Source organism: Pinus tabuliformis, chromosome 3_2 (genome assembly GCF_031772625.1).
Source record: "Pinus tabuliformis cultivar Carrire ecotype Pingquan chromosome 3_2, CPIR1, whole genome shotgun sequence".
NCBI lineage: Eukaryota > Viridiplantae > Streptophyta > Pinopsida > Pinales > Pinaceae > Pinus > Pinus tabuliformis.
In genome coordinates this window covers 358,801,941-358,817,310 of record NC_142302.1, presented here as the reverse complement: position 1 = coordinate 358,817,310, position 15,370 = coordinate 358,801,941, and the positions used below count along the sequence as shown (strand labels likewise).

The following is a 15,370-nucleotide window of genomic DNA, read 5'->3' as shown; positions in this document are numbered from 1 at the left end:
CAATACCTAAATAGATGTAAACCATATTCATGCCTTTCAATATTGAAAATACATGGATGCAACCAATAAACATCACCAGTGGGAAACAAGGTTGGAAATGCCATGTCTAGCAACCCTTGAATTTTATATTTGTTGACGAGAGATGTGCCAATATCTGGCCATTCCATTGGTTCATTAAATTTAGAATCTATGTTACCAATGAATCTTATTATCTATTCCAATTCCCTGCATTCATTAGGCATGCGAGAAAGAAACAATAATGGATGACAGTCCCCCAACATTTCAATGTCCTTGTCGACTCTCCCTATTTCACCTAGGTTTATATCCACATATTGTAGCCTGCTAGACACATCAATTGATTGTTCTAAGAGAGAAGCAATAAAATTCATGTCGATTTTAGCATCCTTGTAATATTTATCCATTTGAATGTTGTAAACCAATGCATCCACCACAAGTTGCCTCTTGACATAACATTGATAATATTTCGATTTAGCACCACATATTTTGGAAATCAGAAAATCGAGTTGTTCTACACGTCATGGAAGCTTCTTTGCAATCAAAGATATATCTTGTTGAAAACTAATTGTATGACCACTATATTTATATTGGCCACCACGAGCATGTGTCACTTGCAACATTGGATTCACTCATGCTATTAGTATTTATTCAACCTGCATCAAAACTCTTAGAATCTCAAGTTGCTCACCAAGACCCATGTTATTAAAGTAATAGAAATAGTGAGCACCTCTCTTGTTCTTAAATATTTTAGAAATGGGCCCTTCATGCCATCTCACAACTTGTATACCAGGATAAGATTCATTATAGACTTGACACATTTCCACAACAAACAAATTATAAATCTTGCACCAGAATTTTTTATGCACCTCAATCATCTCTCTGATAAAATGACAGCAACCACTTTCATTTTCTCTGTGAAACAAAAATCTAGATCAAGGATGATGTGAAACAACTTGCTGAATTGAAGCATTGGCTTGAAAATTATTTCCATAAAATGATGGGAATCGATTATTCTATATTGATTGCAGTTGGGTTCATTCTACTTACATAAACTATAAATCATAATGCCATAATTAATTATATAAAAAATGACAAGTTAATTTTTTGAAGTCTGCATTAAGTTCAAGAGACAAAACACATACATTTTATTTTTGATTGCACCGTTAGAGCTGAACTTGACCAACCAATAAAGGTTTCCTTGGTTTTGAATTGATTTCTCCACCATTATTAACTTAAATATTTCTTTGGAAAAAAATGTAAAATAAAAAATGCATTGAGCAATTTCAAAATATATACTAAAATGCACAAATCCCATGAAAATGAATCCACTTGCACCACCTATCCTATCAGACAAGAGGGACTCTACATAGTTTCTCTACTATTAACAATATTGTCTAGACACTTGCTTCTAGAAATGCTTGTTCCAACATTCTCAATTGAATGTCCCCAAATTTTCAACCATCCCAAAAAGAATAATACCATTAGAAAAAACATTAGATTCCCAAAATTGTCGAATCACATCATTGTCCCTATTTTTCATAATTACATCTCTTCCACCATTTCTGTAGCTCTAACCATTTCTACTTCCACGAAAGATCTCTATGTGAACACAATGTTCCCAAAGAATATTAATACTGACAATGTTTGCAAAACAAGGAAAATTATAAAATGCACAACACCTAGGGAAATAAACATTTCAATGAAATGTTCTTTCCACGAAACACGCAAGTTTTGAAAATTGCAGCTAAAGAGTTTATCATTCTCACGTTTTAATGAACTTTGGCAGTGAAATGGTTAAGGTTGAAGTTGAGGAACGGACAAAGGTTGTGTTTGGTTAGCGTGTGTTTTTGGAACAATATTCCTTGGAACATTGTTCTGCACAAAGAAATGAAATAAGAAAAAAAATACAATAATTAATATATTCCATTTAGATGTCAAAATCCTATGAAAGCAAGAAATACATCAAGCACTTGTTATTTTCCAAGAGATTTAGTGAAAAAAATATATGGATGACTGATGATATTCACTATATAGTTGCTGGAAGGAATGCCCCACCTTGCATTACCACCAGAATGACTGAAATTCACAACCATGTCACCAAGCATATTTCTATCACCAAATAAACTGAATACTGCAAATTGTTCATTGGCATCATGGTGTCCATGAACCAATACTCTATTTCTTGCATTGTTTTAAGGGGACCTTTGGTTCTCTCTTGCACGAACACTTTCTTTGTAAACAAAATGTTCCCAAGGAACACTATAGTAAAAAAAAATTGGTTTAGTAAAAAAATTTCAACATCTTTGACATCCATGCAAAAGAACATTTCAAGAAAATGTTCTTCCCATGATACTACTCATATTCCCATACTTACTATTATTGACTTTATCGTGTTGATGATTTATTGAAAGTGTTTTCTTCTCCTGATTAACGACTCTTCTACGTGCATTTACTCCATCCTTATTCTTCTGATACCATTTCCATTGATATTCATTTGCTCTCTCACATAATCTCGATGACCAAGCTCTTTTCGAAGTACACTTGTTTTTTCCTTCACTTAACATTTCTACAACAAATTTCAATTCTTTTATAATTTTTCTTTTCAATCTTGCATTTGATGTTACATCTTCAACAAGTTGAAGTGTTTATGCTCACTCACTTTATACATGAAGTAAATTTCAATACTAAATAAATTTAAATACTAACAATCAATATTCCATATTACAAATACATACATATATATAAACATTGTTTCAAATACTACAATACAAAAAGAACCACCATTTTCACAATCTCATATAAGAAATAGAAAAAGACTCTACGATACATCCATACATAACAAAAAATGAAATTGAAGTGCATTGTTGGATCTGCAAAATAGAATATCAACATAAGTAATATCCAACAAAAAAAATGAAAATTTGACATAGCTATCTTTTCATTCAACAATCCAAATGTGACATACCCAACCCCACTAACCCATACTAAGGGGGCTAACCATTGTGCACGTCTAGCTCCCAAGGTACAGTTATGGGAACTAGACCTATAATTTTTTACTTCTTTTTTTGTACAATTTACCTAGACTCAGAGTGACCTTCACTATCACGGTCACCTCGTTGAAAACCAATTGGTGATGCAAAATATTGCCTCGATAGGACCTCCAAATTTGGAGATCTTGCATCTCAGAGGATATACTAATTTTCTTGACCTTGTTTCCCATATTCCACATGGTAGTCTACGATAGGTCCATATGTCATTCGGGTGCCTGCAGTGGTCGGGACTAATCTAACTTGCCCAACGCGTTCTGGCTTCCCTCAGTCGAACCCCAAATCTTCAATCTTATCGCAGTTGGTCTTACAATTGTCCCTGATAAACCTCCTCACCACATCTCGACATCCTATCTTTGACCTCGTTTAGTAGCCAATCTCCTAGGGTCTTTCTCTCTATACTTCAACCTAGTTGGTGTCGACTTTCTTCTCCTGCGATGGTATTCTTCCGCAACCGTCTCAAATTATGACCTTTGACTTGAGCTTGATCGCTTAACTTGGAAAGGGGTTCATTTATGACAAACCACTGCACTGTGTAATCTTTGCAATCAGTCTGGGGTCAACATGTGTAGGTTCCATTTCGGACCAACCACTACGCTATGTAATCTTAGCAACTAGTCTCGGGTCACCACGCGTAGGGTTTACCTCTTTGGGGTAGGATAAGGTTTAGGAAATCTACGCTATAAGGTGAGAGCACTCCACTCTGTGCCACATCGAAGTGGCTCTCTTCCTTCACCATGAATTTACTAATGGATCCCTTCTTTTCCATATGCAATGCATTAGAGGAAGGACTTTGTGGTTGCCTTGGAAACAAGTCTCAACTATATATTAATCTTCTTGAGCCAGTGTCCTCGACCATGGCTCTTCCTTAGAGGTTCTGCAGACCCCTAGATCGATGCTAGTGCTTGCTACCAAAAAATTTGGGTATATAAGACGTTTTACGATGCTACCCCTCCTGAGATTGGGTGATAGATTATTTAATGTGTATCGTCCCCTCCTGATTTCCCTAAACTTGGATGGGGAGTTCTAGGCATGGAAGCCCAAATGCTCTAGTGACCATTATTTGCCATGAGTTTGGCATGAACTCTTTAAGGGGTTCCACCTCTTCTGCCACACACTGTTATATCTAGGACCCTTCCCGCGGCTACAAGAACCTCCATACCACTATGCAGAACCTTCAAATGGTTGATCGAAAATGTTAGGATGTTAGTGACAGATAACCAGTTTGCTGAGGTTGCAAGTTTAGCTAAGCCTTCTTGCAAGGGCCTCAAGCTACCCTCACACTTAGAAGAAGAAATAACTTTTTCAACACCCATGTGGTATTCTTTATATCGTAACACAAGTTGGAAGTTGAAACATCAAGAGTCGACAAGAAGACTTAGACCCTTCCCATATAGGTGGTCTAAATGTAACCTTTTACATTAATAAAAGGGTATTTGAACCCTCTGTTTTCTTCGAAGGTTTGATCCAGACTCTTGGGCCTTCACTACAACCCATAATGTGACATGCTACTTCTATATATTTAATTATCTGTTGTTTTTAGTAAAGTTAAACATACCATTCAAAATGGCATTCAACTCAGAGTTACCGCTAAGAATGGAGTTTAGCTTAGTGTTACCACTTAGTCTTTATTATCATGTAGTTCATTATAGTTTTAGTGCATTAGATGCTTCGTGATAAACGCTAATAAATCATTGACACAAAACTTTTCTTCTAGCTCATAAGCTTGTGCTTACTTGCTTACTCATCATTTTAATGAAAAATTAAAACCTTTCATTCGAATTTATTGTTTCTCGTCCCAATGGTTTAAAATTTCTTTAATGACTTTCCTTATTTCTTCTTTCTATTTTGCAATATATTCTTCACACCCTATTTACACAACTTCTTTGAAATTTCATTTTTCAATTGAAATCTCTTGTTACTTATTCAACAAGTTCTCGTCTTTATGCTCACTGAATTCACACCTCAAGTAAATTTTGATACTAAATAAGTTTAAATACAAAGAATTAGCCTTCCATAATACAAATACAAAAAAACCATCATTTGTGGAGTTTGACATAAGAATTAGCAAACGAATCTATACAATTTGCAGATAAAAAACAAAAATTCATATTTTAGTGCATTGTGCAATCTATAGAATAGCAAATTAGTGCAAGTAATCTCTAACAAAAATATGAAAATTTGACATGGATATGTTTTAACTAAACAATCCAAATTCATATCAAAGTGATCTCCAAAATATCTTTACAAATATTATACAAACACGACATCTACAACAATTTCTACCAAAAAACTTCTTGAAGCCTCAAAGGCTAAATCACATTAACCAAGAGTAGTAGTGGTATATCCAATAGAATTTGTATTTGGAAAAACTGAGAAAACATTTCCATTTTCAATAACATCATTGCAACCTTCAACTTACTGCACATGGAACCCAAATCATTCTAACAAGGATACACCATCACCAATTGTCGTTGTGCATAATCGAGTCAACAAATAATATAGCTTTAGTTGCACTTCCATACAACCCAACATAAGTAAGTTTCTTTCATCTACAAAAAAGGTGCATAGCCTGTCCGTTTCCTATTTATATCTATTGAGACAGTATGAAGAAATCTCCATACGAACCCCCAGTCATCTTCAAAATATTCTAAGCTTCATCCACTTGAAGCTTGGACAAATTCAAAATTTTCTATCTCTTAAAGCAACCAAACAAACATTGAAACATTGTTTACAAGACAAACATCTAGTTGTTGTACGATGCTAATGACATACATCGCATGTCAGTGATAGGAACAAATGAAAAACCACACTCATTTCTTATAACATCCAACCAATAGATAGTGTAGCCATATGAAGGGCAATCATCATAATCTTTGTTAAATATAACTAGAAAAAGATTAGCATCATAATTTAGTCAATAGTATGACTAAATTTCTCCAACAAAGAGAAGAATCCCTAGTCTCTAATAGTAAGAGTTCCAATATTTCTAAAGGTATTTGTAAATTTTTTTATTATGAAATAATTCTTAGAATGAAAAAATCTTCGAGGTACACTAAACATAATCATCGATCCAACTGTACATTAACTTTTTTATGCATAGTGCAGAAAAGGAAAAACCAACAAAGATATTTTTCATTTGTCATTAAGGTAAGGTCCAACAAAGTAGCTATCCTCGATACCATCTAGAAAAGAAATAAATCCAGATTATTTGTCAACACATTGATTGCAAGAGGCGAGAAAAAAATGCGTTTTCCAATAGAATACTCATTTCTTTACAAACCAAATGAATTTTTTTCAACAAAGATGTAACAGTAAGCCAATGAAATATAAGCTGAAGAATCTCAGATGGAAAAAACTTCCAAATACTTGGATCCATGTGAAAATCAAGAACTTTCTTGAAAGAAAACCAAATATTCTACGTTACATTTCAAAGGATAAAATTCTTTAAAAATACCATCTTATTAAACATGCCAATTATCATATTAAGCATGCTAAAAATATCCTTTGCAAACAATTATTAAAAAAATAATATTTTTAAAAAATCCCATTATTTTAAGAAAATTTGAATTCTTGAAAAAATAAATAATTTTTCTTTTAAAACATCATTTCAACTAAGAATCCTTAGAAAATAACATTGCTAAAAGAAAAAAAATTAGAAAAACTATTACGACTCTGTCAACTATGTTGTATGTCGGGGTCAGGGTCCCCACTCAAACTAACTTGTATGCAATACCATCTCAGCTTCCGACTACCTGACTAACTCTAGTTCTGTCTACCAATACAATATTGTTTTTATTAATTTTTGTGCCAACAATAACTTTATCTTACTTTCCCTTTGCTCAACCTTCCCGCTCCTGACATCCGCCCTACATGAACTACATTTTAGGTTTGGGTCAGGGTCACCCCTGCAACTAACTTGTATGCAATACCATCCTGGATTCTGATTACCCAACTGACTTCAACTTTGACTACAGTTAAATTGTTTTTTATTATCTATTTTCATGCTAAGAATCAGTTTCTTGTACGTACCTTTTGTTTCTTTATAAAATAAGTTGCAACCTGCAATCACCTGTATTCCAATTAAACATTCCCCGTAGTACCTTCATCTGACCTCATCTCTATGCAGATATATTATTGTTGGTCTGCAACCTTTCGACAAAATTTACCTGCTTTTCTCCTTTGTGATTTTTATTTTGTAATCTCTTCTTTGCGCCGTCTTTACATTACTTCTCTAAAACTTCTATCAGATTACAAAGAAATACCTTCAATTTCACTTGGTCACTCATAATTTCTAGTTAATATGCAATCTCCTAAAGAATACAGTTACCAATTTCCATATTTGTTTAACAAACCTTAATTCTTTCTATTTGTTTTTACAAGACATTAGATGTGAAACAAAGCTAAATCTTCAAAGCAATTCATAACAAATTCCATATGAAAACATACAAATTTGTGTTGTCTTACTCGGTAGTAGACAGACCGCCCCAAATTTCTATCAAAATATTCACTGGAAATTCGGCAAGTTAATCGATGTGTTTTTACATCCAGTGTCTGTAAGCATAAGACTAGAATGATCAGCTATAGAATTCACAGTATTACCAATTTCGAGACTAGTTTTATGCTATCAATATAATGAACCAATATAACCCCACATTCTCTATTTATCTTATTGCAAGCAATAAGAAAATATTTTTTATAAATAAAAGCACAATCAAATGTTGCGTACAATCAAAGGGCCAGAAGCATTACCACTCATATTGTTGTATGTATACATACAATGGCCTAGTCTTTTTCCATATATCTCACCATGAAATCAAATGCAAACACACACACTGTTATGGAAAAAATATGTCTCTCTTCATGAATTAGAAATCAAAATAATTCGAGTTGAACAATAATCAACCAGTGGAGAAACACAGAACTAAATTGAGCTAAGAAACACCATAAAGTGTTCTTTTTTATGATCTTTAAAACTTCATTCTTCTCTTTGGTATTGAAATGTTTTAATTTGTAACGTGGTGTTTGCTCTTCACACCACATGATCACCACAAGGCACACACTTCAGTTTCATACATCACTTTGGTCCTTCACTGCCACTTTTCCACTACTCTTTGCACTCCATCTCATCACAATGATGGATCAAGCTATAAGACGAAAAATATTTAGGAAATGATCAATCATGGTCCTTGATAAATAAAAAAAATGGAATTCCAGAGATCGACATCAAATGAAGGTTGAAATATATATACCCATCAGTGAAAAACTTAAAAAAATATCTTTCCACTTAAATATTCTAAATCAAGATATAGAAAAATCTCCTCAAATTTAATGAACTAGTTTGGTAACTCCCAAAATGGACTGAGGAAGTTTAATAGTTGAGACTGTCAAATGCTTTGGTAATTTTGTGCTTATTAATAAAGTATATCTCAAAATAATATTAAATAATTGGGAAAAAAATTCAAAATAATAATTTTATTTAGATCACGGGGGTTTCACTAGGGAGAAATACCATACCACATGCATTCATATTGGGGGATATATATTAAGAAAAAAGTGACATAATATATTGAGCATATAATAGGGGGTTAATGGTTTTTATATGTTATGTATAAAAAATGGAGTTCAAAGTTAATGAAAAAATATGAGAGGCATAAAAAATGTTAATAACAAAATGGATACCTACAATATCTACTGAAAGTAAGGTTTTTTAAAATTGGGAAGGTAAATTGGGTTTGTATTGGTAGTGGGTGAAATAAAGTGATTCATAGAGGTATTTTATAATATGTAGTCAAATTAAGGGTATTGTTTAGTATGCCACAAACACATGTGCTATGTTATAGTTTCATTGAGTGAAGCCCTCGTGATTCCAATATATAAAAAATAATTTAAAAGCATATTTAAAACATTGTCATGATAGAATTGCACCCAACATCCCCATCATAAACCCTGAGAAGCCCTAAAGAAATTTGAAGGAACACCACTAATCAATACAACATAATTGACTGAGAAGACACATGCCATTATCCAATCAACAACCCTAACTGATACTCCAATTTGGTGCAGGATGATACAGAGAAAATCCCAATCCATGAAATAATAAGCTTCGTGATGATCTAATTTTAAAATTATAGCCTCCTTCCTACGTGCCTTTATGTAGCCTCCTCCCTTCCTTATCCCCTCTATTTTTCTTGTTGGTCATTGATGGTTTGAGAAGGTCGATAAGGGTGGAAAAGTAGAGGGGTAGTTTTCTAGTCTACTTGTTAGAAAAAATCTCTTTGTTTCTCACTTAGTATTTGTCGATGACATTCTCTCTTTGGATAGGTTTCCTCACTACAGTGGTTACACCTTTATCACATCATATCTAAATTTTGTGGTGCTTCTGTATTGTACATGAAAAAATATAAATCATTACTCATACATGAAACAAGCGACCTTTCCCAAATTGCAGAGATACCTGCTTGTGTTGTACCTGTTATTGCTTCTGCTGTGATCACTGGAACGTTTGGTGCCAGAGCTATTCCAAGGGTTGAAGGGACTGCAGTGGAAACTACTGGAATCACATTGGGAGGCTGAGAGGTCGACTCTCCCTACTTGTCCTTCAATGGTTTTTCTAGTTCTTGTTCAGTCTCCTTCAGCTGTTCATTAAGCGTTAGGAGTAAGTACATTAGCTCTTCTTCAGACCTTTGTTGTATGACCTCAGCAGTCTATGGATGCCCTGAAGGAGGAAAATTTAGTTGCTTTCTTAAGGCAGCTATGTCTTCATCTTTATTTTTAATTAAGACTTCTGCAGCCTTCACATCTTTTGGATCATGACCCAATCCAATGATATTTTCTTCTAAAGATTTAATCCTGTTGTATTTAGCCTGTGAAGAGGCTTTCTCCAGCTGTAATTGGGCAGTTGTATTGTTCAAAGAATTTTCTAGTCTTTGGGCCATCATGGCCTTAGTAGTCAATGTAGAGTAGACCATCTCCCCTGTCTGTTTGTGTAACTCAATCTGGTCCAGGCGATGAATGTGCTTTGCCATGACCTCAAAATCAGTTTTGAGGTAATCTGTAGTTGATTGAGGTTGTTGCCCCTTGGGTTTGAAAAAACTCATTATCATTTTTCCTTCTTTGATGTCATAGGCTGACATCAACCTATTCTGATTAGTGGGAGCCATTTTCAAATACTGATTATAGACCTGGATCCTCAATGGCTCATTTCTGGATTTTATTTCTTTAAACTTCTTTTTGATATCTAGATTTTCTTTTCCTGGGGGCCTGAAAGATGATACTTATGCACTTTGTTGTCTTTCCAATTCCTGTCTCTATGAGCTGGAAGGTGTCCCACCTACTGGGAAAGTTTGATGACTATCTACACCTTCTTTTCTTTAACTATCAGTAGTCTCTTCATAAAATTCTTCCTCTAAAAGAGGATTTAGCCTATGCCTTTTAGCAGCACGTTGTTCTGAGGGTCCACTAGCAGGGGTAGCTACATCCCTATCTCTCTTTTTGTTCTTTTCCTCATTCATAGGAGTTTGCAAAATTGGGGGTTCTCCCACATTGAATTGGGTTGGAGGAGCGTGTATGTAGGCCGGATCCTTGGAAGTTTCATGCTGTTTAGACATTATGGACTGTTCTCTAGCCTAAGTGCTTGTCTCTGTTTCCTTACCTTTGGAAGTCTTTGTAAGTGGTGTATTAGTCTGCTGCGAGTGCCTTTCAGAGGTCCCAGCTACTGATGCACTTATCCCTAACGATGACTTCTGAGAAGTCTCAAAATGTACCTACCCAAAAGAATCTAAATCAAGAGTCTTTTCAAGATATTTCATTACATTTTCTATGTTGACCTACTCACTATCATTTGCTACTAAGGTCCCTTCCCTCCATTTGTCCATGTTGGAAAATTGTTCAATATCTGGGATTCTATGGTGCAAATATGGTGACAGCCTATTCTTCATTCTTCTATCATAGATAAAGCCATGAGGGTCATATGGAACCCAACCAAAACTTTTTTGTAATTTAAGGTAATCTTCTAGAATTCTCTTTGCTTCTTTCCCTCGTTCTCTAGTGTTGTAGATGAAAGGGCCTAATTGATGTTTGATCCTGAGTTGTGCTTTCTTTTTGGCTTTAGTAAAATGGACCAAATCTGAGTTACACATCCGCGTATAGTATTCCAATGCAAACAGTCTCATTGGAACATACTTTGGTAACTTGAAAGGGGAAAGTTCACACAACACTAGGGTTAACTCATCGACATAGTCGCTAGTGTTGAAACCCATCACTAAAGATATCATATCAACTATGAGTCTTCCCATATCTGTAAAGAAAGTTTGCATATAAGGAGGTGGGCCCTTAGGCTGATGTTTCTGTAGTATGAAATTCTGATAGAGGAGATTAAGTTTAGTTTGGGATAATTTAGTTGATTTCTCGAGTAAATCTCCAATGGAAAGGGGAGTGAGAGCTTGACTGGAGTGAAATTGCAACATTTCGTTGATTGATTCAGCAGTTATTGGGAAAAGGACTGTTTGGCTGGGAGACATAACTACTCGGCGGTTAGGGTCATAATTGGCATGGCATTGATGAATTATATCAGGGAAAACATGGACTAAGGGTAGAAAGTACATGGGAAGATTGGATTCCCACAGTCCTAGGATATCAGAGCCATTCAGGTAGTCATCTCTACTTTGGCAAAAGACTTTGAGGTGATTTTTGTCAGTGGTAAGGTCTTTTATTTGGAAGTCCCTATCTGCCTAAATCTCGATGAGGGGAATTAATGGGTGCAACATTCAAAGCCACCGTGGTTTCCATTTTTGGTCCTTGTGGATTCAGAAGGAAACTGTGGTTTTCTTTGTGAAATGGGCAACACAGAGGCTATGGGGGACTTAAATGACAAAAATAACAACTGAATTATTATGAATTTGGGCCTTTTTCGTCAATTTATAGTGGAAAACAAGTATTTGCAGGTTTTGGTTGGGAATTTGATAAATACCTATTTTTGGGGGATGAGCAATGAAATGCAGGTACTGGGCGTGGCTGGAGGGTTCTGGCCAGCGTCGGCTGCAAGATTTTAGAGCAGGTTGGCGACTGAAAGTTTGAGCAAGTTGACTTTGACGTTCTTTTGCATGGGCGCATAGGTTTACAGTATAAAGCACTGAAAGTGACTTGTTTGTTTTATTTTCAAAGTCAAGGGTTGGCGCGGTTTTGGATTTTAGCTGGGTGATGTCAGCGGCAAATGATATGACATTTTGTCGTATGCGGGAAGGTGGTAAGCGGTTTCATATTGCACCGCTTTTGGGGAGGGGCGATAATAGTCCTCGAGCCAGCGATTCCATAGAGCATTCGATGCGTGGCGAAGGAGCTGTGCAAAAACCGCTTTATGATCGCGCGCTAATGCGCAGTCACAAAGGGTCGCACGATATTCATAACCGCCGTCAGATCTTGAGGACTTGATTAGACGGTTGACGGAAGATGCGATATGATGGGGTTTAACAAAGGCGGGCCCGATATAATTAAGGGTTAATTTAATCATATCAAGAGTGGTGGGATAGGTCGGGGAGGTTATTAATTAACCATGAGGGTTAATTAATCCCGTTTAATGTGGCGGGGGATTAAGGTTCTTAATGAGTTACTGATTAACTCATTAAGACTATTTAAAACAAATTATGGTTATATTTAACCAGGGGCAAGATATCTAACATTTCGGGGATTTATATAGTTTAAATAATACGGGAGTGGGTTAAGTTTTACAAGGGATTTATATAAGAACATGTTAATAGTTAATATGATAAATGAAATGAAAAGTGCTAAGTATAAAAGCATTTGATGTGTGTATTTAACTTAGGCTTAAAGTAAAAAAATGGTTTTTATGAGAAATATTTGTAATTTTCCTAAGTAAAATAGGACTTAGGAAAATACTTGTGAAGGTGAATGAATGATTTATGAATGATTTTAAGTACTTAGGCTTTATAAACTATTGGGCCGAGGGTTAGGTCCCTCCAGAAGTCAGAGAAATGCTCTGAGCCCCTCTAATTTAGCAAATACCTTAGCACTTAGGGGGAATTAGTGATCATTTAGGGAAAATGAGAAGGAGAGTTAATTATTTGACTTTTCTTTGCTTGAGATGTTTTCAATGTACTGTATGCCTTGGATTTCTGATGAAAGGAAAATATTTAAGCATTAAACTTAACCATTCACCACACATTTGTTCTGCAACCATCATCTACTTACCCTATCTACTTTAGCTTAACATTTTTTCTTCTTTATTTGGGCGCACTTAGACTGGCAAACCCTTATCAAACTTTTCTTTTCTTTTACATAGCAATGCCTATCTAAGTCTACACTTATTACATCCAAGGGCTCAGATTAAACTATTGAGCTCCTTTTATTCACTCTACCTATCTACTTATCTGCCAAGATTACACTGTTTGGTCATATCTTTATTCTCTAGTTATAAAACATGAAATTGAAATATGAACTAGCCAAGCTTAAACTGTTTGACTATTCATAAATTGTGGCATAAGTTAATAAGCTGCACACAAATATTTATTATACAAGAGTAAAAAAGTAGTGGCATTTAGGCTTGCACACTTTCTTTTTGTTGGGGTTCATTTTCTTTTCATTTTTTTTTTACCATCTTTATTCTTTTTACCATTTTATTTTCTTTTAGGGTATACCCTCTCTACATTTTTTAATTTTTTTAATTTTTTTTTTGAAAATATGGAAAACCTTTGCAAGAAGGAAAGTTATGAACATATTACATAGCTCATCAAGTCAATCATGATATATGACACCTATTGGTATAGGAGCATAACACTGGCTCCACTTAGGGATGGCTTTTCCTGGTGGAAAGTCAAGAACAACAGGTCAGATTTCCTCTGAATGATTTTGACTACACTATGAAATCTTCTTCTGCTTGTTGCTTTATTGTAGGTATGACAGTGATACTCCTGAAGCTTAGGGCCTTCTCTTCGGACTTCAACTCCAACAAGTTATTGTCCAATCAAAACTATGACAGTACAAAGGATATAGTATATACATGTTAACAATCAGGATAACCTTAATAAGTAGGATCAAAGTAATGTTTCAACATTTGACCATTGACTAGTCCTTCTTCTGCTTCTGTGCCATCCATGTTTTTCAAATAATATGTATTGTTTCCTTGGAGAGCATAGATGATATAAGGTCCCTTCCATAGGAAATCAAACTTCCCATTGTTGTGGGGAAAAATGCCTATGCAGGACGATCCTATCCACCTAAGGTGTGACAGTGCCTTAGCAACAAACAGAGACAGCTATTCTAGTATTCTTCCTTTATGAAATAAGAATGAAGAGAGATGGATGGACTAACCGGTGTCTTCCGTTTGTCCCTCGATCCAGCTTCTCTTCTCTTTGAGAGCTCCCAGCTACTTGCCTTCTCGCTCGCCCAGCTTCAACAGGTTCCTGCAAGATCACAAGAAGGGAACACTACACAAAGACATAGATTCATATTCATAACTAGTTCAGGATTAGAAATAAACCAAATACACTAATGCAATCATACATCAAAGACACATCAGGATATAGGAGAAACCAAGATAGCTTTATTGATGAATAACAAGGTTCAGGAGGAGATAAAACCAAGAGAGTTCCAATCCAGCATCTCCTTCCCAACAAATGAAATTCCTATCTTCACCTCCTTTCAAAGCATTAAGCACCCAATGATTCCAATCTCAAACCAAAAACAATTCTTTGCAATAACAAAATTCCAGCCTCTAGATCTCATGGAGAAGAGATCCATATATAGATGTTTGGAGTGAGGATGAGTCAGCTTGTGATCTGACTAGTGTCCTCTCTCTCTGTCAGTTCTTACTTCCACTTGGAGACTAAGAGCCTCTTACTCATCACTTAGTCAAACTCAGCAAGGCAAGTGTCATGGAGGAAGATTCTAGAAGCTTCCACAGTCTTGACACCTCTCACAAGAGACCCTGACATTTGTCATTTCCCGCTCAGCGCACCCTGGTAGTGCTTCCACCTGCGTTGCAATGCAACTAGCCAGTGTAGCCTCTGCATTTCAACGCAGGCAGCTAGTGGAGCTTCTGAATTGATCCTGAATTGACTTGTTTTTGAGCAGTTTCTGGTGGAGAACTTCTGTGAATTGCTGTGGTTTGTTAGCCTTGTTCCTCTAGGGGTAGGAACAACATGTTTAGGGACTTTGGATCCCTTGGATTATGGACATTTCATGCTTATAGCTGTAAGGCACAAAAATGTCTATAACAGCTGCCCCCTAAAGTATGAGGCCGTTTATCGGGCGAAATGTTTTATTAGGAGGATCCGAAGTTCTTTCAT

At 35.6% G+C, this 15,370-nt stretch overlaps 1 pseudogene; it reads left to right on the top strand.

Moving 5' to 3' along the window:
* Positions 1–12,497, top strand: part of LOC149180936 (uncharacterized) — a 124,408-nt pseudogene extending 111,911 nt beyond the window's left edge.
* The last annotated feature ends 2,873 nt before the right edge of the window (positions 12,498–15,370 follow it).